This window comes from Neolamprologus multifasciatus, chromosome 22 (genome assembly GCF_963576455.1).
Source record: "Neolamprologus multifasciatus chromosome 22, fNeoMul1.2, whole genome shotgun sequence".
In the NCBI taxonomy this organism is placed as follows: domain Eukaryota; kingdom Metazoa; phylum Chordata; class Actinopteri; order Cichliformes; family Cichlidae; genus Neolamprologus; species Neolamprologus multifasciatus.
Window position 1 is genome coordinate 28774142 of NC_140459.1, and position 23201 is coordinate 28797342.

At 37.8% G+C, this 23201-nt stretch overlaps 1 protein-coding gene across 3 annotated transcripts in view; it reads left to right on the forward strand.

Moving 5' to 3' along the window:
• Positions 1 to 23201, forward strand: part of LOC146493684 (CMP-N-acetylneuraminate-beta-galactosamide-alpha-2,3-sialyltransferase 1-like) — a 100860-nt gene that overhangs the window by 16758 nt on the left and 60901 nt on the right. The gene's annotated exons all lie outside the window — the stretch shown is intronic.

Genomic DNA, 23201 nt, shown 5'->3' on the forward strand with positions numbered 1-23201 from the left:
AATTACAAAACAGTTAAATGTTTTTTTAGATCTAAGCTTTAGGTAATTAGAAGCTGGCTGATGCAGCCGAGTAGCTGGATATCCTTGTAAGGACTGGTGGAAACTACAGAGTGGGCCATTTATATGGATACACTGTAATAAAATGGGAATGGTTGGTGATATTAAAGTCCTGTTTGTGGCACATTAGTATATGTGAGGGGGCAAACTCCAGATGGGTGGTGACCATGGTGGCCATTTAGAAGTCGACCATCTTGGATACAACTTTTGTTTTTTCAATAGGTAGAGGGCCATGTGACACATCAAACTTATTGGTAATGTCACAAGAAAAACAATGGTGTGCTTGGTTTCAACGCAACTTTATTACGGTGAATGGCCCACCCTGTATTTGGTTTGTGTGGAGAGAGGGGTTATGTGGTGTGAAGTGGCGATCAAGAGATGTACCTTCTGTCCAGGGTGTCTTGAGTGTTGTGTGAGGCAAAAAAAAAAGCACAGAGATGACTTGAATAATTTCACTTGAGTTGCAGGAGTGACATCATGTGGAAAACTGTACTAGAACTTGAACCTGGCTTTACTTCTGCCCATTGGAGGGGTATCCCAGTTGCATTACTGCTTCCTTTAGATTATAGTCTTCTATTGTTTTTCACAGTCTGTACTGTTGTTCAGTTGTGTAACATTGGTACATTTTGCTTCAAAACATAAATATTAATTTTCCTCTCTGAGTCGAGTCCCCACACTCAGATGTTGTGGTCCTGTCGGTGCAGCCCTTGTTTCTTCTTCATCTTTCTCACATGAAAACAGAACATGCTTCCATTTTTCAGTGATATTTTTTATTTACACTGATTGAAATCACAAGTTTGATGTCTGCTGAAGTTGGAATGACCAATTCTTAATCGCTGTATAATTGTTTAGTCCTTCCTGTTGTTTCCTCCACCTTTCACCACTCTTAGTTCATTTAATAGGTTATATACAGAGCAGAAAATAATGTGAAGAGTCAGGATGTTGCTGGATCTGGATGGGTGGCTGGATAACAAAAAGAAGGGGAAAATGGAGCCAAAAATAGTATGCCGGGACTGTAACAGTTTAGCTCACAGAACAAGCATTCCTGCTTTTGAGACGTTGTTATATCGTTCCAAAAGGGTCGACACAGCAACTTCTGGTTCTTCAAGTCAAGTGTGGAATACCAACTATACTCGAGGCTGGCTTCAAAAGTAAAATCAGTCCCAAACACTTGTATCCATGCATCCATTCTCTTCAGCTTATCCTTATCAGGGTCATGGAGGGAAGGGGGCTGGAGCCTATCACAGCTACCATAGGGTGAGGCGGGTACACCCTGGACAGGTCGCCAATCTGATACTACCAAAGTGGTCCTAACACTCTTATAATCAACATGGCAACAAGTCTAAAACCAGTAGGTGGCTTCATGGTTACTGTGTTGGTCTTTTAACTCAGGTTTTGTCCATGTGTGAAGTTTGTATGTGCTCACTATGCTGCACAAATTAGCTTTGAGAGTTTTCCAGTTTTTCCCTCCATGCAGACAGTGAAAATGTGACATTTTTCATAAACCAAAATGTTTTTACTGCTTAATGACAAAAATATCTTAAGAATGATCAAATGAACTATTTAATTTTCAAAGACAGAGACAGCTTACAGTATTTTGTTATATAGGACTAATTAACCAGCTCTATATAGTTGCACTGACACGGGTAAACCCTGATTTAAATTCCAAATTGGGTGCCTATTTGCTGTGAAATAAGCACACGATTGTCTGCTTGTTCCCAGTGGGTTTATATTATCTGGTTATTGGCGTCAATAAATTCTGTAATAAATATAAAAATGCAAATTTCCATTCAGATAGAGCAGTCACATTATGTCAGCATACAAGTCTTGCTAAATCCTGTGCTTCATGTTTTATTTTTAAGACGCATTTGCAGCATAATTAAAAGCGCGGATATCAAGTACTGCTGATCAGCCTAATCAACACTGAGAACTGTTGAGGCAGGACGAATGAACAGAATCATAATCAAGCCTGAACCTCTCATCTTTGATTTCAGATAAAGCGCAATACAGATAAACTGAAAAACAACAACTGATACTAATTGATTAATTTACCAGCCACAAAAAGTAAATTGCTTCTATATTTGCTCATTAATACAGGGTGTGTGACTAACGAGGAGGGTTTATATCCTTAGAATCTTCCAAATGTTCCTCTTGCTGTTGGCCACAAATGTTAACACTGCAAAGAAAAACACTGCTAATACATATATACTATACCACAGCCATTCAAAGAATTGTTTTTATCCTATGATGTGGGATATGCATGACATGAAGTGCAACCTCACATCAATGTTTAAACCCATATTTAAAGCAGTGTTTTGTCTGCAGCACACTGTTGACTAACATTTTCTACCTGTTTCACAGTATGAACTCATCAGATATTTCAGTATTGTTAATATTTTAGGAGGACAAGGTATCTGACAATGGTCTAAAAAGCACTGAAGCAAATTTCATGTCAGAGTCCCACACACCACCATGCATCATTGTTAAACTTGAGGCTTGGTCCTGAAAAACTGTAGACTACAGCTTTAATAAGTATTTCAGCGATTTCTTGGAGCAGTATTAAAAGTTAATGTAGAAAGGTAAGCAGAAAAAAAAAGTAATCTTTAAACAACTGGAGAGAAGCCTCAGAGGGTTCCTGCTGGAACCTTTGTAGCCCCCACCCCAAAATAAAAAATGTTTTTGAAGCACCCTGAAAGCACCCTACTTATTTAAACTATACTGAAGAATGCTTTTACTTCCAATATATAAGCTCTAGGAAGGTAACGCATGCCAAACAGAGACTGTCTGGCAGAAAATGGAAAAATACATTTTTCTGTTAGATATTAAAGCTGCCTTCTACGGAGAATAAGACCTATACTTCTAGGAGATATTTTGGTGCTAAAAGAAATCCCATGAAATCTGCTCCGCCCCATCCCTCTTCAGCTCAAAGGTAGATTATGTAAGATTTATGTAAAATAGCACCCCCTGCAGGCACAACAAAGAGTGACTAATCAAAATCAAAACGAATGCGAACTCCCACTCTGAGTTCTACATTTACAGGGAGGACAGCATGCATGAGGCAAAATAAATATGCCCTAATCCCTGTTTGCTGAACAGGATAGTTTCAGTATCAGGAAATATTATTATAATGCCCCGAAGCCTTGTAGCCTATCAAACTCAAGTATTTTTACTTAATCTTGAGTACAGCTAGCTGCTATTAGCTTAATTCATATACACTGAAATATTATAACTTTAAGTATCTCATTACAATGTAATGCTCTGCTTGCAAATCTTGGGTGTCTTCATTCAACTGAATTTTATTTCGACATGCACCAACTGTCTAAATGTTGCTGCACACAAAGCACATCCATACAATGCATCAACACTTCCTGTGGGAACCACTATACAAGCCAAGTCCACAAATAGCCAACTTTGTAATCTACAGCACCCAAAAGGATCCACTGCCAGTGTCCCATTTGGTATCTTGCAATCTGCATACTAATCTGCTAAACCAAGATAGCGAAAACTTGTTAGCTATTTACTGGGTCTCATTTATTAATTTATGCACAGAAATTCTGTTTATCCTGTGCAGAAAATAAATGCTCATGCAACATTACAGTTACACTAATAAAACATACGCATGGACAAGTTTTGTTCTTACCACATGTTTAGGTTAGGGAGTCAGAATAATTCTGTATACATGAGCACATGCTTGCTATCTGCAATCTGCATACACCTATGCCTGTCTTCTTTTAAAGAAGGAAGTGTGTTTAATTTGAGGTGGATCATGGAGTAGATGATGTCATTCTAAGTGAGAAACCCAGAGAAAGACAAAACAACGAGGAGGTAGCCAAAAAAGGTAAACCTTTCCAAAAAGTAAATGGGCTGATTCTTATGTAGTGCTTTTCTACTCTCCTGGAGTACTCAAAGCACTAAAGGATGCTTCGAAAAGCAACTTAGGGTTAATATTTTCCCCAAGGATATTTGGTATGCAGACTAGGGGGAGCCAAGGATTGAACCACCAACCTTCTAATCTATAGATGACCTGCTCTCGCTCCTGAGCTAAACTAGCGAGCTAGCCTAGCGAGCTAACCTAGCTAAACTTAGTCAATTCTGTTTTTCATGGATCCTTGGATGTTAAATTTTATTGTTACACCTGATAGAGAAGACACACTGATCATTTTATTAAAGATGAAAGCATTTAGACAGTTTTTAACTTTCAGTGATGCAGCACTATTTGCTTGAGTTTAGAAACTGAAGAGGAGTTTGGACCCGGAAACGGCTATTGACATCAGACTTAAGAGATGGATTAAACTGTAAGTGATGACATCCAACAAAGATGGAAATCTTGTTTTAGTCAATGCAGTTTTAATATGCTAAGCAACATTTTTCTTCATAGACAGTAAGCAAAGAGCCACACTTTGAGCAACGCAATTAAGGATATAGTGGAGATTGCGCTGAATTATGCTGAAAAACAAAAAAGAAACAAAGGTGAATTTAGGTAGACAAAAAAATACTTCAAAACCCAACTTTATGTTACAATGAATTATTACAGTCGTACACCTCAAACTCATTAACAAAATGTTTCTTTTTGATTACCTTTTTCGCAGTAGGTAGAAGTTGTTTATCTTTCCCTTATGGAGATTGAGATAGTTCATGAGCTGGTTCTGCCCCCCTGGGATGTATTTTATATACTGCACATGTAAAACAGCAGCATGATCATCTATTTTTTTTTTTTCTTTTTATTCACTGTTTTGTTTGTTCTCTGTGTTGATGAAACCTAGCAGGGAAATTGTTGCCCAGTTAAATTAAAAATATGTTGTATAACAAATTCAATTGAGAAAATGTTGATGAATCCTGGCTTTGTGTGTGTGAAACAATCATACACTCAGTATAATCTGAGATGTGTGGCTATCCACTGTTTGTGAATTAGGCTGTGTGAGCATGTCAGTATGCTGGCATTAGCGTTTAGCTTAAGTACAGCTTCAGAGCAGCTGGTCTGTTGAGGACATACTTTGTCTCTGAAATAGTGTTTGTTTTAAAACCTTTAATATTTCACTTGTTGCTATTCTTATATGAATGTGTGGTTAGTCTAAACGAGTGATGCCCATGTACCACTGTCTGGAGCAGTGTTTGACCATAAATGAGCCGCCTGCATATTATGCTTTTGTTAATAATGTCATGACTATACCAAACCATATTTGCATACATACAGTGGGGCAAAAAAGTATTTAGTCAGCCACCGATTGTGCAAGTTCCCCCACTTAAAATGATGACAGAGGTCAGTAATTTGCACCAGAGGTACACTTCAACTGTGAGAGACAGAATGTGAAAAAAAAATCCATGAATTCACATGGTAGGATTTGTAAAGAATTTATTCGTAAATCAGGGTGGAAAATAAGTATTTGGTCAATAACAAAAATACAACTCAATACTTTGTAACATAACCTTTGTTGGCAATAACAGAGGTCAAACGTTTACTATAGGTCTTTACCAGGTTTGCACACACAGTAGCTGGTATTTTGGCCCATTCCTCCATGCAGATCTTCTCAAGAGCAGTGATGTTTTGGGGCTGTCGCCGAGCAACACGGACTTTCAACTCCCGCCACAGATTTTCTATGGGGTTGAGGTCTGGAGACTGGCTAGGCCACTCCAGGACTTTCAAATGCTTCTTACGGAGCCACTCCTTTGTTGCCCGGGCGGTGTGTTTTGGATCATTGTCATGTTGGAAGACCCAGCCTCGTTTCATCTTCAAAGTTCTCACTGATGGAAGGAGGTTTTGGCTCAAAATCTCACCATACTTGGCCCCATTCATTCTGTCCTTAACACGGATCAGTCGTCCTGTCCCCTTGGCAGAAAAACAGCCCCATAGCATGATGTTTCCACCCCCATGCTTCACAGTAGGTATGGTGTTCTTGGGATGCAACTCAGTATTCTTCTTCCTCCAAACACGACGAGTTGAGTTTATACCAAAAAGTTCTACTTTGGTTTCATCTGACCACATGACATTCTCCCAATCCTCTGCTGTATCATCCATGTGCTCTCTGGCAAACTTCAGACGGGCCTGGACATGCACTGGCTTCAGCAGCGGAACACGTCTGGCACTGCGGGATTTGATTCCCTGCCGTTGTAGTGTGTTACTGATGGTGACCTTTGTTACTTTGGTCCTAGCTCTCTGCAGGTCATTCACCAGGTCCCCCCGTGTGGTTCTGGGATCTTTGCTCACCGTTCTCATGATCATTTTGACCCCACGGGATGAGATCTTGCGTGGAGCCCCAGATCGAGGGAGATTATCAGTGGTCTTGTATGTCTTCCATTTTCTGATGATTGCTCCCACAGTTGATTTTTTCACACCAAGCTGCTTGCCTATTGTAGATTCACTCTTCCCAGTCTGGTGCAGGTCTACAATTCTTTTCCTGGTGTCCTTCGAAAGCTCTTTGGTCTTGGCCATGGCGGAGTTTGGAGTCTGACTGGTTGAGGCTGTGGTCAGGTGTCTTTTATACAGATGATGAGGTCAAACAGGTGCCATTCATACAGGTAACGAGTGGGGGACAGAAAAGCTTCTTACAGAAGACGTTACAGGTCTGTGAGAGCCAGGGATTTTCCTTGTTTGAGGTGACCAAATACTTATTTTCCACCCTGATTTACGAATAAATTCTTTACAAATCCTACCATGTGAATTCATGGATTTTTTTTTCACATTCTGTCTCTCACAGTTGAAGTGTACCTCTGGTGCAAATTACTGACCTCTGTCATCATTTTAAGTGGGGGAACTTGCACAATCGGTGGCTGACTAAATACTTTTTTGCCCCACTGTATGTTTTTTTTTAGAAGGCTAAAGTTGGACATTTCTGAGAGCATTTACTCTGCAGTTAAATTAATGCTGATCCAAGAATTTGGTAGACAGCAACACAATTATCCACAGAGATTAAAGTGGAGCTAATACTCCACAAAATGTGCTTATTTGTCTGTTTGATAAGAAATAGTTTTAAAAGCAGTATTACAAATATTATATATAAAAGCCAGCAGTAAATATATGCATGTCTCTGTTTGTTTTTTTGTTTATTGAATTTTAAATGTTGAACATATTTTATATTCATATGAGCAGCAGTGGTTTGAATGGTGACTGTGTTTACCGAGGTAATTTGGTCCTGATTAAAGAGTACATTAAACAATAAACATATAAAGGCTAATTTACATCATTGAGCTCTGCTCTCAAAAACTGACATAGTGCTCATTTATAAAGCGCTTTACAAACCTGAGCATTACGGCTAACGGCTGGATTTTTCGTTTCATTGCAGCTAGCTAAACAATGCAGAGGCACTTACTGCTAAAGAGACAGAGAGCGAAAGTGGACAGTATATCTTTGGTATCTTAACATAAAACTCATTGTTGCAGTCAGAGGCAGTCCAACAGTGATTCCCTCAAAGTGATTTTTAGTTTTAGTGTCCTTATTTTCCCCTGAGTTATCGATTCTTTCACTAGCTAGCTAGCATAAACTAATGTAAGTCTATTAGTTGCAATCAGTCAACCAGCTACATGGCATCACGTTTCATACAGACAGAACACGGCTCTAAACATGTTTTTAAAACTTTGAGTGCTTATTTCTTAAATCCAGCTACACAGATAGAGATACATCTGTGTACGTTTTTGAGAGCAGGGCTCCATGATGTAAAGGCAGTTACAATGTCAAGTATCTGCATCCATGTAGAGACTGCATGAATGTTTCTGACAGCAGAATTCTCATTTAGTGCTAACACTAAGTTAAAAATATTCATATTCATTATATTTCAGAATTATTGATGCCATCAGCTTTGTCAGCTTTAATCGGCCTACATTACAGACTAGCCTGACAGCTGAAAGGAATGGACTTTGATGGCAACACTGAAAGAGCTATGAAACAATTTGAATTTTCTGAGTGTGCAGTAGCTTTATAAAGCTGTGTGGAAGCTGAAAAAAGAGGATCCAGGACATTTACAAAAAGGAGACATTTAAATATTAAAAATATATGTCCAAGTAACATGAACGTCTGTCTGTTCATCATGAATAATTTTAATAAGTAATGGTAATAAGTGAGTGAAGTGTGTAAGACATAAATGTGCAAAAAGCACAGTCTTCGACACATGCAACATTTAGATGTGTGCACTTTAAGGTATCTGCTCCATTTAAAAAGAAGACGTGCCAAAAATAGAGATCTGCAGAAATCAAATGGGCAAAAAGGTTTCCTGTAACCTCTGCTTACAGTCCCCATGGCTCAGCCATAAAAAGTGTTTGCTTTGCACATTTTTTTTCTCACTTCAGACTGAAATACATTTCTTTGACATTTATGCAAAGTACTCCATCTGAGCTGAGTGGGGGATTCAAGAAATTTGGGTGAAAGGAGAAAGCCGGTGTGTAGGCAGCAATCCACTCCACATGCGCTGCTGACAAGTAGCTCGCTGGCAAATCACGTTGTACCACTTGCAGGTCATTTCTTATGTTTAGTTAATAACAAGATATTCTTAGCATCTTTACAGAATTGCTCTGACCTTCTTACTGCTTTCAAGTGTTACACCGACTCCTTTTAGAATTGCTAGATGGGTGGGTGTCCTCTGTTTTCACTTGTATCGAAAATAAATAAAATGAAGTCCTGTGAAGTTCCTTTCTCCAACACTATCTCTAAAAGTAAATGTGCTGGAATGTTCTTTTTTTTTTTACCCTTTTCTAAATATTATGAAGGGCATAAAAAAACACCCCTTTTTGATTTAGCAAAGCTCATCAGGAGTTGATTAGCAGACCAGCTGCTGTGTTATACAGTTAGAGCAAGTATTTGACAGCAACAGCTTTGTGAATTTTCCTCTTTACACCACAACATTAGATTGGAATTATTGCAAAGGGGTACAATAATTATAAGGTCTTAATCCGATACAAGGAAGTAAATTATTCTGTCTTATGTCAGTGAGAGGGTATATCTCTAATGTAATCTTCTCAGGCACACAGGTCAGGTTTTAGCACAGTAGCCCAAGCCACCTGTTCAAACATCCTGTTCAAAGATAGACAGCCAATCTATCTATCTATCTATCTATCTATCTATCTATCTATCTATCTATCTATCTATCTATCTATCTATCTATCTATCTATCTGGTTTTGAATGATTAATGAGTTGCTACATTGTTAAAAGGAATAAAGCTAATTCAGTAGAACATAAATTAGGATGTTTAACTGTGAATCAAGCATATGAATTCTAGTAGTAGAAGGAAATGAACTTAATAAATCTACGTTAATACCACTTTTGAGAAAAGTCTGTTCTGTATTGTATATTAAGTAATTATTATATGAATAAATTCTTTTTCTGAAATGTGGTCAGGGGTTAGGAGAAAGAATGAATTGAAGGGATATTTCATGAAGGACTTCATAAAATGAGGGTGGGGGTGGTATCAGAGATGTTAGCGCTATTCTGGTGGTATAAAATTGAAAAAAAAAAAACCAAACATGGACCTACAGGCAGTGAACCAGATGGATGATGGGTGTCCAGCCAGTTTTACAAAGTAGAAAGATCCAAATGGAGAAATTATCTACCCAGATAACCAACTGTATTGGGATAACTTTTAACCCCATAAAGAATATTTAGTGCACTGATATTTCAAGCTCTCGATCCCCTACTGCTCCACTATTTTTGAGCACCATGTCCATTTGTGCCAGAACAATGGGTACCTCAGAAGCACATATATGCATCCTGGCATTGAGTGAGTGTATAAATAGAAATTTGTGGTTTAAATTAGCATGCCATTATTTCGAGTCTAATTAGTGAAAGTATGCCTCATAATAATAATAATAATAATGAATTGCATTTATATAGCGCTTTTCGGGGCCCTCAAAGCGCTTTACAATTCCACTATTCATTCACTCTCACACTGGTGGAGGCAGCTACAGTTGTAGCCACAGCTGCCCTGGGGCAGACTGACAGAAGCGAGGCTGCCATATCGTGCCATCGGCCCCTCTGGCCATCACCAGTAGGCGGTAGGTGAAGTGTCTTGCCCAAGGATACAACGACCAAGACTGTCCGAGCCGGGCTCGAACCGGAAACCTTCCAATTACAAGACGAACTGTCAACTCTTGAACCACGATCGCCCTAAATAGGCCGATCATAGGCCCATCATGTTCTATATCACCAGCTTGGTTATGTTTAAAACAAATAATCAAGATTGTATTGACATGTAGACATTTAGCTTAAATTAAAGAAGCTTAGCAAAAGTGTTACATTAGTATGAGCGTTTCCCAATGAGTAGTAGACAGACAGATAAACATAAATATCCAATATAAATTGTATGTACTTCGAGTGAAATGGTTGTGAACTTTGAAATGCAGACAGTCCTCTGTAAACAGAGAACTCAGCCATCTCCAGGGTTCCTGCTGCATTGAGTGCTCAAGTACCATTACACAAACAGTATTGGATTAGTGAGAATCATTGTGATCAATGGTATTTCTAATCCACTGACTTGGCTTTTTAGTGGGTCCATGCTATTGATCCAAAGGTCTGAGAGGACAAAAACATTACAACAAGCATTTGCAGGGCCTGCATTTCTTTTAGTGTGTGTAATTGTAAGAATTTTAAGTTTTAAAACGAAAATGTAAAGAAGTGTTTTCCTGTTTCAGTCGAGGACATAAACCTAATTGTAGCTTTAGTGGAACGCGTACTCCGATTTAGCTAATCGAATAAAACAATCTAAATGATAATCTTGCACTCAGAGTCTTTATCAGGTTAACATTGATTATTTGAGTTTATGGAAATTTAACGTCATTACCATCCAGTCTCATACTCTGGCAGGTGCCATCGCCCGGCCGCATATTTCTTGCAGTTTAAGTGACTGGGGTTGCACAGTGCTGAGCATTTCTTTTTCTTTTTTCCCTTTAACATCAAACTGCTGTAGGGGGATAAACTGTGGGGGATGCAGGTGGATGGCCCTGCGGTGTCCTGGATTACAGACTATCTTGCCAAAAGGCTCCTGTTGGTGCTGTTCCAGGAGCCATCCCAAGGCACCATCCTGTTATCTTTCATTTGCGTTCTTATTTCCTATTTGATCTTCACATCTCTCTGACCATAAAGTAACTCAGTCACAGGATTTAACATTTATGAGAGGGATGACTCTCATAAATGATAAGTTTTATGACTCCATAGAATCATAAAAGGCTTGCAGATGGTCTCGTTTCTTAACATTTAGAATAATTTGTAATGAACTGAGTCCTGAAGTTCGCTGTGAGAATTGATGACACGAGGACGTGTTTGCAGAAGGGTTCACTTTATAAGGTTTGATAGTGGTTTTGTAAGAATAATAAGCAGCTGATGTTATAGCTCCACTTGATTTTCAAATGATTTGTGATAATTTTCTAAACGTGTTTTCCAGCTTTCTGATTTCTTAGTTTGTTTGCATGTTTCTCACACTTGGACAAAGATAACCAATTAAAAGCGACACCCTGTTTATCAACAGGATGTAGGTTTCTTCTATCTCAACATAATTTCTTATTATAGCCATATTTTAACATGAATGTAACTAACGGCTGTGAAACTGATAATTAACTTGGTGTTTTCATGTTCATTATAATGATTTGGACACACATATTTAGTTCTGTCAGCAGCTTTGGCTCCTGAAGAGATTGTTGAAAAGCCTTGCAGGGTGAGCCCGGCTAAAGTTTTTATGACAATTCATAGAATATTTTCCAGCCCTGGAAATGTCTTGTGGCTAAATCCTGCACCTGAAAAATATTAGACTGTTTAAAATAAGCTAGAAAAATATGGCAAATTAAAAACATAAAATCTTGACCCACTGTTACGGTGCGACTGAAAGACGATGACACAAACGGAAGAGACTGACGAAGCTATACCACCAATGATTACTTCAAGTTATTGCACCTAAAGCTATTGCTATAGTTTCTCACAGACCTCTATGGAAAGTTTATTTTTTACATGACTGTGTTAATAATAATTAATCATTTAGTAGATAACCAAGAGTAAAATGTAAATATGATTGTTGGCTATGTGCTAAGAGCACATTCATCTGCAAGTCTAATTGACAGACTGAGGTCAGGACTCAAATTTTATGCCCAGAACATAAAATTTGACCCATAAGTAATGTTACTATTAACATCTGTGATCTTTTGGTTGTGCACTTTTCCCAGCTACATACAACAGTAAATACACATCTCATTAAATGTTGCCTCTACTCTAAACTTTTTTTTTCAGAAAGGAAAATCTATCTTTAGCATATTCTACTTAGTGTAGAAAAACTGTGAAAATGCTTGATAATTAGAATTTTGCTACACTATACTTTAAATCAGTATTCCTAATATTGCATCTTTTACTTCACTACGTTATCATGATGTATAGATACACATACACACATTAATAAACAAGCTGTGTGATGTGTTTCGTTTGGTTTAAATTACACAGCAGTATTCACTGTGCCAACATTAATGTGCGGTACATGAGCACTAATAGATTACACTGCAATTACGCTACAGTTTTGAACTGCATAACATGTACAAATGAATAAATTAATATATATATATATATATATTATATATATATATATTAATTTATATATATATGATATAATATATATGATAAAATAGGCAATAAACACTATGCTAGATGTTGCTGTACTCTTTATTCACTGGCTGATTTTATTTCTTGCCAACACAGACAGATTTCACCACTCCAAGTCCATCTAGCACTCCACATGGCAGCACCCATCCTGACTGCTCTGCATGGCGGTGGGGTGTCACATTATTAACAACCTGCAGTGGTCTGATAACACTGTGGCAATAGATTAGACAGGGCAGAGCCGGCTGTTCTTCCTGAGAAGGTTCAGGTTATTTAATGCAGCCTGTCTTAATCCCAAAGAAGCCCATCTGTTCCCTGCATATAGGTGTGTATAATGTTTATAATTTATACATATGAAGTTTTAAAAGTTTGGGGCTTGATGACATTGGTTCAAAACAGCATTAAAAGTAATTATGTGGAACTACATGTGGAAATACTTATAGTTGGTGTTTAACCATTGTGTAGCTTCACTTTTCTCTTGGGAACCAGAAAACACTGATAGAAAATATCTCCTCCCACACAAGCCTCTACACTGCCTACCTTTTCGCTCCCTCATCTGTTAGTGGCGAATACCCAACCCAAAGTTCCAGTGAACAGCATGCAAAGTAATGTAGTGGTAGTCATTTGTGTCCATTAGCATTTTTTCCTGTAAAGCTTTAGTGAGCGCGTTCAGCTACTGCACTGCTACAAATCCATATATGACAGGATATTATTCATGTTCACTAGCCGATCGCTGCATACAAAGGCCAGCCAAAGAGTGCTTTCATGCCTCCAAAATGCACTTTATTGATGCTTGTTGCAGATTTTGACAGCGGTATTTAGAGTTAAGTGTATCCTGCAATCTGGTGTGGCACAGACTGTGCCCATCACCTCACCAGTCTGGGTTTTGATGGAGTTACCACTGTAGGCTGCGTTTAGCACCTTCATTACTCAGAATTCGCTGTTTGCTTTTTATGACGTGTCGACTTTGAATATATTAATATATATATATATATATATATATATATATATATATATATATATATATATGATATAATATATATATATATATATATATATATATATATATATATATATGATATAATATATATGATAAAACAGGCAATAAACACTATGCTAGATGTTGATGTACTCTTTATTCATTGGCTGATTTTATTCCATGCTAACACAGACAGATTATAAAAACAGGCATGTAACACTTTAATGTGGTGATATATATATATATATATATATATATATATATATATATATATATATATACACACACATATATGTGTGTGTGTGTATAATTCTTGAAATTGAAATGTAATTTCAATGTTTGTTTAAGATTGTCATACAAGAACCATCACAAATAATATCATCTTTACTGTTATCTCATTAGGATTCTAATAATATACGATTGATATACATTCATGGAGGTCGGGGCCTTTCTGTGTGGAGCATACATGTTGGGGTGGGTTCTCTCCACAGTCCAAAGAAATACACTTAGTGGGGTTAGGTTAACTGGTGATTCTAATTTGCCAATAGGTGTGAATGTGAGCGTGAATGGTTGTGTCTCTCTTTGTGTTAGCCCTGCTTCTGAATGGCAATCTGTCCAGGGTGTACCCTGCCACTCGCCCTGTGGTAGCTTGGTTGGGCTCCAGCCCTCCTGTGACCCTGGTAAGGATAAGTGAAAGAGGCCTATTGATATGATCATTTATCATGCATATTGATAAATGATTGTACAAACAGGCAATTCACAGGAGAAAGTTTTGAATAGGAAAAAAAACTGTATCTATAACTGTTTAAATCAAATGAGCTAAAAGTAGCTAGTAAAATGCTTATTCTTAATGGGTTAAGCCATATTAGCAAATGTGGGAGGAATGATTTAAGAAAATATGAATGCAACCTAAAAAGAAGCTTTGTGAAACTGTGCTTAGGCACAGCATTCCTATTGCAAAATCAGCATCACAATTACAATTGAAACAGTAAAAAAAATAAGAAAAAAACTGTGAGAAGCAGACTAATCACATTCATCCAGAGTTTTAGCATGCTAAGTAGTGCTGTCGATAGATTTAAAAAATAGTTTTCTTTTAGCACAGGTTCTCTCCTGTGAAATACAACATGTTTATTGAACATTTTGAACATTCATGTTAACAAAAAACTTTGTAGACATTTATCCTCTCTCTCTGTCACTCTTGGGGAGGCATTTCAAATCCTTGAAACGAGGAACCAAAACTATGTAAAACTCATGTTCTCAACGACATTAACAGGTCTGCAGTTTGTTGCAATTCACTTGCCAATTGTGTCAGTCAATATGTCCGAGGTAGACTCACTGAGCCTCCGATGCTCCGCGAGTGGTTTGTCGCAAGCTGTGTGATGCGTTAGCCAAAGTGCTAACAGCATGCCCGGCTAACGTATGCTTTGCGTCAATGTGATATTTTAAGCTGCAAGTGCTTCGGTGAAAAGAAAATTCCCTCTTGCACAATGTGCATAATACTTTATGTCGGTCAACTGTTCCGTCTTGTTAGCTTTTTTAATGCTCAAATTTCCCATCGAGAGGGCCAATGTGCATTTATCATTTTCCATATTAAGTTGATTGCCCGTCACTACCAGATCAACTGTCCATTTGTAGATGTGCGAGGGTAACTCGCTGCCCGAAAACTGCCCGAAATGCGTTGACAGAAACATTTTAGGGATTTTTAGTCATTCTGCACTCCAGATGCATTAATTGCGTTAAAAATTTTAATCACGCTGAGATGCTGTGAAAGCCTGAAATGTCACCAGTGAGACGTGTACTCGTCACAGTACTGGTATTGATCAGCATCACTATGAATTCTGTGTGGATGTGCAGTGTTATGGTGCCTGAGCTAACTGAATCTGGATCTTTCAGTGGAGGGTGAGAGCCGAGCGCATACACCAAAAACAGCCTTGAAACAGACTGTTAATGAGCTTCATACTTATCCGCCTACCTGGGGTTAGGCTTTAATAGCTTCAGGCAAGAAGAGTTAAGGCATAGTCATGTTTCTAAAGAAAGTTTGTTTTGTGTGAACCTTCGCAGATTGCTTTAGGTTTCATTTGAGCTGTGGATCAGACACAGTAAGCTGGATATCAGACTCTTAATTTTCAGAATTCTGATGAATTTGTATGAACTAATTTAGACCTTTTCTGGTTTATGGCAGAAACGCACTGAGGCTCTCATGCATTTTGTATTACTTTCAAATAATTATTCTCATCTGTCCTTGTTAAATATTATCCCTACTGAGTCAACAGTCTCTTCTGTACTCATGTGGGTTTGCTTGGGTTTAGATGTGAAGGTCAGAATACTTTCGTTTTCTTTTGTCTGGGGAAGCAACCTGCTTAATGTGCATGTGGCAACTGTTCACACCACTCATACATTTAATTACCAGTTAACAAAATAAACTGTATAGAGGCTACAGTGCATGGAAAGTCATTATTAAGTGCTAAACTCATAGTCTTTTCTTTTCTTTTTACCATTTTCTGTTAACCAACCACACACCTGTGCGTGGATCATTTTCACTCCAGGATCTCCCACCGCACTTCCTGCTGTGTCACGGTAGTAAACATAAACATTGGTTCTTTAAAATTTGAACAAACAACCAATGCTTTGGTTCTCTGGAGAGGACACTTTGCTTTTCATGTTCTTCTTGACAGAAGAGGATTTCTTCCAAATGCAGGAGTGAATCTGGAACAAGATCAGAGACTGAGTGAAATCCTCAGTGGATCTGACTGGCACGCTGATAGAGAAATCATTTGATACAAAAACAAAAAATCCAACATTCTGTGGCATTGATGTAGTGACAGATCCACCATCCCACCTGATGCCTGAATAATGACTGTCAGAAATTAAACAAAGGGAGCGTCCTTGTGCCTAGCAGTTAAATAGGACCACTTTCATGCTGAAACATGCTGCTGGAAACATGTTTCCTAGTTGTGTGCCAAATTTTTGACTCCACATGGCAAAATAGCTTACAGTGTTGAAGAATCCTCCAAGGACCTCAGTCCTCAGCAAACATGCTGCTGTGCCATCTGATCTCCTTTTGCGGCTTGTATTTTTGCATCTACATAAAGAGGGAAAAGGCATTCGGGTGTAAAACTGCTTTACAGTAAAACAGTCAACGATCAGAAAGACTAAACGTAAAGAATGTGCTGCATCATGGTGGACATTTTTATGTCTGCCAGAAATGCAAATGGACTGCTTTATTTCTTCCCACACCTTACCCTGGTGCTCATGATTAATGGGAGAGGCGTTGCCTTTCGGATGGAGAACTTCCTCGACAAAACACATTAATACTGAGACCTGTTTTACATTCTCTTTCTGGCTGCATCTAGCTATCAGTGAAAGTGCAGGAAAATCATTTGTCTGCATGCAAAATGGCCTAATCAAAACTAGAGATAAAAACACCGAAACTGGAGGGAGAAAAAAAGCTGTAGTATCATGGGAACATGTATTGTGTGTTGCCAAATGAACTACACATTTCATTCTATTGGAGGCATTGTGCATTTTTGTTAATGATTAATGAGTGAGACGTCTCATTTTGGACACAGAATGTGCTTGACAACAGACATTAATAATCACAGCCTGCTTTACATTCTGTCCACCTTGCTCTCAGTTAATGTGCGTGGACGGGAGCGGACGACATTTGACTGCATGCAAAATTGGTCAGAGATTTTCATTTGAGAGTGAACATCAAACCCAGTTTTCACAGGAGGCTGTAGCTGTGCCTGCCTCTACCTGAGTTTGTTTTTTACTACACAAAGAGCTCATCAAATCTGAAAATCATTAGCTGGCCGATACCGAGTTAGAGAGGGCAAATGGTTTGTACAAAATGTGCACCTGTACCTCGTGTGTTTTTTGGAATGGGGGGCTTCATTATCACATTCATGTTTTTTTTTTTTGTGTGTGTGTCATGACACTATAGCAGAGTGAAGAAAAAATATTTAAAGTGAACATCGACTTGTGTTTGTTGTGTTTGACAACCAAACACAATGTTCCAAACAGCAAAATGGCACAAAAGCCTCAATCAGGGAGTTAAACAGATTTCATGGGGCTCTGTTCTAGTGAAAGATTTACCTGTAGTGTACAACCAACTGCAATCTGCAAGCATGTGACAGCATTATAAACATCAGAAGACGGCTTCTCTTTGGTACACAGTATTTGTCAAATTGGAATTACAGAAGGACACAATAGACGCAACACTGAGTAAAAGACGTTGAGTAAAAAAACCCAACTGTGCCTAAATTTGTCCACTGTCCTCTTGCAGCCCAACCTTGGCTCTTTAGTTTTTCATTTACAATTTAACTATGTTAAGGCACAGAGAAAGGATTCTACTAGAATAACTGGGTGTGTACAGAAGCCCCAATGGACCTGTGTGGCAGCATTGACTTGACACGTTGAATCTTGAATCTCTTGAATCTTGACAGTTTTCTTGCTAGTGCCCCCCAAATTTTAATGCATTGTGACAGTTATATCTGGCAAAACGCCTTACATTGTTATTATAATAAAAACTCTTGTAGCTGTCAAAAAAGCAACAAGAACAAAACAAGCATGCTCAGTGAGAGATCACCAAAGATTACCCTTTTTAAAAAATATTTTACAGTTTTATTTTGAAAGGGTACAGTGAAGACGGACAGGAGAGAGAAAGGGGAAGACATTTGGCAAAGGGCCACGGAAAAAGCAAAAAGCAAAGGTGAATCAAATAGACCAATACGGCATGGCTGGGATGGTCCATTTGGTAAAGTAAATCTGTTGGGCATCTTTCTTTGCCTTTAGACAACCATTCTGATGGTAAAAGAACCAAACGGGCAGGCGAAAAAAAGAAAAAAAGAGAAAGTAAGAGTTTAAATCACCATTTGAACACGCAGGCGATCAGAATAGCATTTGCCAAGAGCAATCTAAGCCTAAAAGTTGTGCAGCACTACAGAAAGGGATGGTCTTAAAAAGGGGCTCTGATCCTTTTGTGGGTTTTTTTTTCATTTTGCAGCAAAAAACTTTCTCATTTTGAATGATAAAAATCTTCAGTAGAAGTGCCAGGAGTTAGTAAAATAACGCACACAAAAATAGCTTTTAAAAGTTGCTGCACTTGCTGAGGTAGCAATGTTTATTTGACAAATGCAAAACAAGAAAAGATCCAATAGAAATGAAATCATGACATAAACTGAAGCATGTATCATGGCAAAACTTTTAGTAGTGACAAGAACGCAACACATTTTCCCCCTGTTTGCATTACAGCCAGCATGACTTTTAAACAAATGTATTTAAATAGGAAATACAAGACTCTTCTGGGATGTAAAATCACCATGGCAACTAAGAAAACAGAGGTTTGAAAAAAGCCTGAACTAATGAATGAAAGCGGTGTAAAAGTAATAAGAAAATCAGGTTCCATGCTGGAGTCCAAATGTGGTCTCTGAGCTCAGGGTGAAAGTATAATCGCTGTATCCATGAGCCTTTCTTTCATTCATCGGAAATTTTCTTGGCTGGTTTTCAACTATGATATAAAAATTATTAAGCGTTTACCCTTTATAGCAGTCTGTTTCCTTGATTCTTTATATCAGTCAATGAATTTAACCTTTAAACCCTTGCTGACACAGTCTTTAACCCTATATTCAAAAATGAATTCAAAACCGTCCTGGCCTGCTGGGTCGCTCTTTGCAAACTTATTCTCTACATGAAAACATTCAGAACTGACAAAAGCTTATTTTCAATTCTAGTAGAGAAGCCAAGTATTCAAAGGTACCAAACTTGGAGAGGGGGTGGTTTAGAGAAATTGCACAAGACATCTTTTATTTGATTGACTAGTACAGCCATAAAAAACAGTACAGAGTTTTAAATATTTCACTGTGTAAACATCATATATCGCTAGAAGCTTGCACAACATGGCACAGAATATATGTGATACTGTCAGAGTGAGGTAGTTGGAACCAAGCTGGAGGGAAAGGAATGGGGTGGGGGGGTATGTTAAGGCATTTAAAATGGGAAGCCTGAGCTGAGGGAATTGCTTGGAAACATGGTGTGAAGATTCATCTCAAAGTGCACTGCTCTCTGTTTGTACTTGGTGACATCAGCCTGAAGTGAATAAGGCAGCCTCACAGGGAGTTAACACACCAGAGAAACTTTATTGCTTCAGGCAACTGCAGGTACATGGAGGGCTGTGAAGGATGTGACGAATGAAAGTCTGCAGTAATCAGTGGAAATGCAATGAGAGAGTGAAAGTGAGTGGATAATGTAATTTTGCAGCAATAAAATTAGATATATAATCAGCTGCTGACTCAGGGCAAATGAGTAAAGGTTTATTACGGCCGTGTTAATAAAAGTAAACCTGATTTCAGCGAGGGCGTTAAAGAAGAAAGCAGGCGGTGATGTAAATGGAAAGAATCTGTGCTGCTTTGTAGCAGTGAAGCACGTCACAAACATTTACGCAAGTCTACGAGAGATCAAGGGCACGGAAAGCATTTCTTTCCACGCGTGCAGCTGTGCAGTAGTGAGATGCTTTATTTGTTTAAAATGTACACATTCTAGTTACTGTGAGAGAGTGTGACAAACCCAGTGACCTTCAGTCAAATGATGCGACATGCCCAGAGGTGGAGTGTGATGTAAAGTTTGATATTTTTTTCAAAAGAGCAGTGGAGGTGTGTGTGTATGTGGTGGTGGTGGCATATAATCTACCATTCTTAAAACAGCTATTTTTTCATATATAATATGAAGGCATTAACGTTATGAAACTTGTAGACCTCAGGCTTAAATAACAACCAAGTTTTCATATTGTGTTATTATTTTCGACAGATCCCATGACTACACTGCCGTTGGCTCTGGATGTAAACCTAGTGATTCCTCCTGAAAACAGTGGAACACATAAAAGGAATGGTTTCAGGAAAATACGCTTTCTGTGAGAGATTTGTATTTGACAATCAATCTTACTCTCATAGCTCTTCATTAAATAAAAAGCCAGCAGTCAGTTAACTTAGCCTAGCGCAGATTGGAAAACAAAAGTTTCATGTTGTGCTTTGCTGGATTATTTCTGGCTCTGAGCAGTTGTCAGACCACCAGAAGAGACTCTATTAGTACCAGAGGTGATGTTTTACTTCTCTCTACCCTGCTCTTAATCCCTGACAAACCTGTATGTTGGCATTGAAAGGTTTTAGAGCTGTCTAAAACTGATAGATTTAGGCAGATAAGTCTAATGACTGGTTAGGGTTAGGTTCAAATAACTCCCCAAAATTGGTTTGGGTAGACACCCCAGAATAAAACGTAATGTAAAACACACCTCTGAGCAACATTAGCTTTTAGGGAAATAGTATTGTATATATTTTTACTTCTTTGTTCTTTCGAAATGCACTTTAAGTAGTTTGCAGTCCAGTAAAAACAAGTGCAAAGTGCAGGCTTTCCTTATTTTCTGATTTGCCTACTTCTTGAAACCAATTTTCATATGCTTGAGATCATTTGGAGTACAATTATTTTTTATTTATTTAGTATATGTGTAGCATTCATTTCATAGTTTAGTAAAGTTTGTTTTATGATCAATTTGACATTGATTGAGAGGTTAAAGATCAAGTGTGACTTGATGTTTTTAATCTTTATACAGTACTTTCTATATGTTGACTAAACACACCACGCTTGTATAAAGTTGCTGTTTTTTGACCAATTAATCAGGAAGTTGACCTTGAAAACTTTATTATAAACTTTAATGGCTTCTTAACATGACCCGAATCTACAGCCTTAGAACGTTTTCTTAGAATTCATTTAAAGCGTTTCAAGCTAACGTGAAAGACAGAATGACACGCACATAAGCAAAATAACCTCCTCGGCGAGAGGTGACAATTTGAATAACAAGTGAAGAAAACCAAAGTGGGTGCTAAAGAAAACGGACATGTTTTTATTTTGTACTCCTTTTTTGTATGAATAAAATAAAGAAGATGTAAAGTGTTAAGGATTAAACTTTAAGGCTACCTGTTTGACTTTTTCCAGTGTGTTAAGCTAACATGCTGATATTGACTAAAAATAAAGCGTAACATCAGTCTTCAGTTGAGTATTAATTTGCCAAACAATGAAAAAGGATAACTTTCATGCTTTGAAGTTTTCTTTTCAAAAAAAGTATTAGTAAATTCCAGCTGGCAAATTCTCACAAGCTATTTAGCTTCGACCAGGCATTCAACTCCACGTGGCTAATTAGCATGGCTAACTAGCATTTCCAACATAAGTCAATGGCTAAATAGCATACATAAAATGCAGGTTTCAGATATTAGTTTGCCATTATTCATCCCGTATTTATATATGTCTGTATAACATTGAAGAAGTGTGCTAGAGTTACAAGGATGCCACCTACTTTTGGCTGTCACATAATCCACGTCATGCCTTTCAGTAGTCCTCTGCTTTTGTTTTTGAATGTTTACATCTATTTTCTTTCTGCACTTAACTTTTAAATCAGTTTTATTTATCTATATATCTATTCATCTGTGCCTCAGGTAGTAATTAGAGCCCAACAGTGGTTAAGTTTATGCTATTTAATGTGTATTAAATGTTTTATTGGTGAGTATTTAAAAGACTAATAAGACACTCAGTGAAGTAGATGAAATACTAAATGTAGAAGAATACAGTATATTCACTTTTTCACAAACAATAAATTTAGTATAAGTTCTTTTAGTATTTATACTGAAATACAATTTCATACTAGATATTTTCTTTGAGCTATTATTACGTTTGAAAACAACTAGCCTTCAAAAAATAAAAATTAGCACATCAAGAAGAGCACACACACACACACACACACACACACACCATTCCTGTTTAAAAATAGATATTGCTGTTGGGCAAACAATATTCTCACCTTCAAAATGTCGGGCGTTAGATAAACAGTCTTGTTTTAAATGTGATCGCTTTCCACTTCCTGTTTGGTCCACTGAAATTTAAAAGGGTGTCATTTGCAGCCCTGTCAGAGTCATGGAAACTGCTACTAAAGGTGCAGTATGTAGAATATTGTGTATTTTCCAATCCACATATTCTGTGTTTAAAGTAATAAAACAAAACCTGACAATCTAAAGGACTGGTTATACAGTTAAGATGAATTTAAAAATGATGGAGGTTATATGCTATGTTTTTTTCCCCCTTTATATAAGCCAGGTCCAGCTGAATGAACTAATCTACCAACTGATCCCATGCTCCATTCACATGTGTGAACTGACCTCAAAAACATTTCTCAGCTTATTCAAATCACCTCAGAAGACTTTGCCCTCACTGTTCAATCCCTCAGTGACCCTGGAATCCTCTTTATCTGCTAGAGCAAGAAACATAACCATAACCCCCCTTTTATTAAAATAGAGCACTGAGCTGAAAGTCAATAACTGTGAAAATGAAATACTCTCCATCAAAGGCAGAGACCAGAACATGAAGACTCATAGATGTGATGCCATCAAATGTAAAATCTGGAGCTGTTTCATTTTTTTATTCTCTGAGAGGTATTATTAGTTATGAAGCAGAAATTTCACAGAAAATCCCTCTGGATTTCTTCTTGGTTGCTTTAAACAGCTTTTCTTATTCATCCTGCCTGGTGCACTTTGGGATATTGAATGCTGATGATAAAAGAGGTT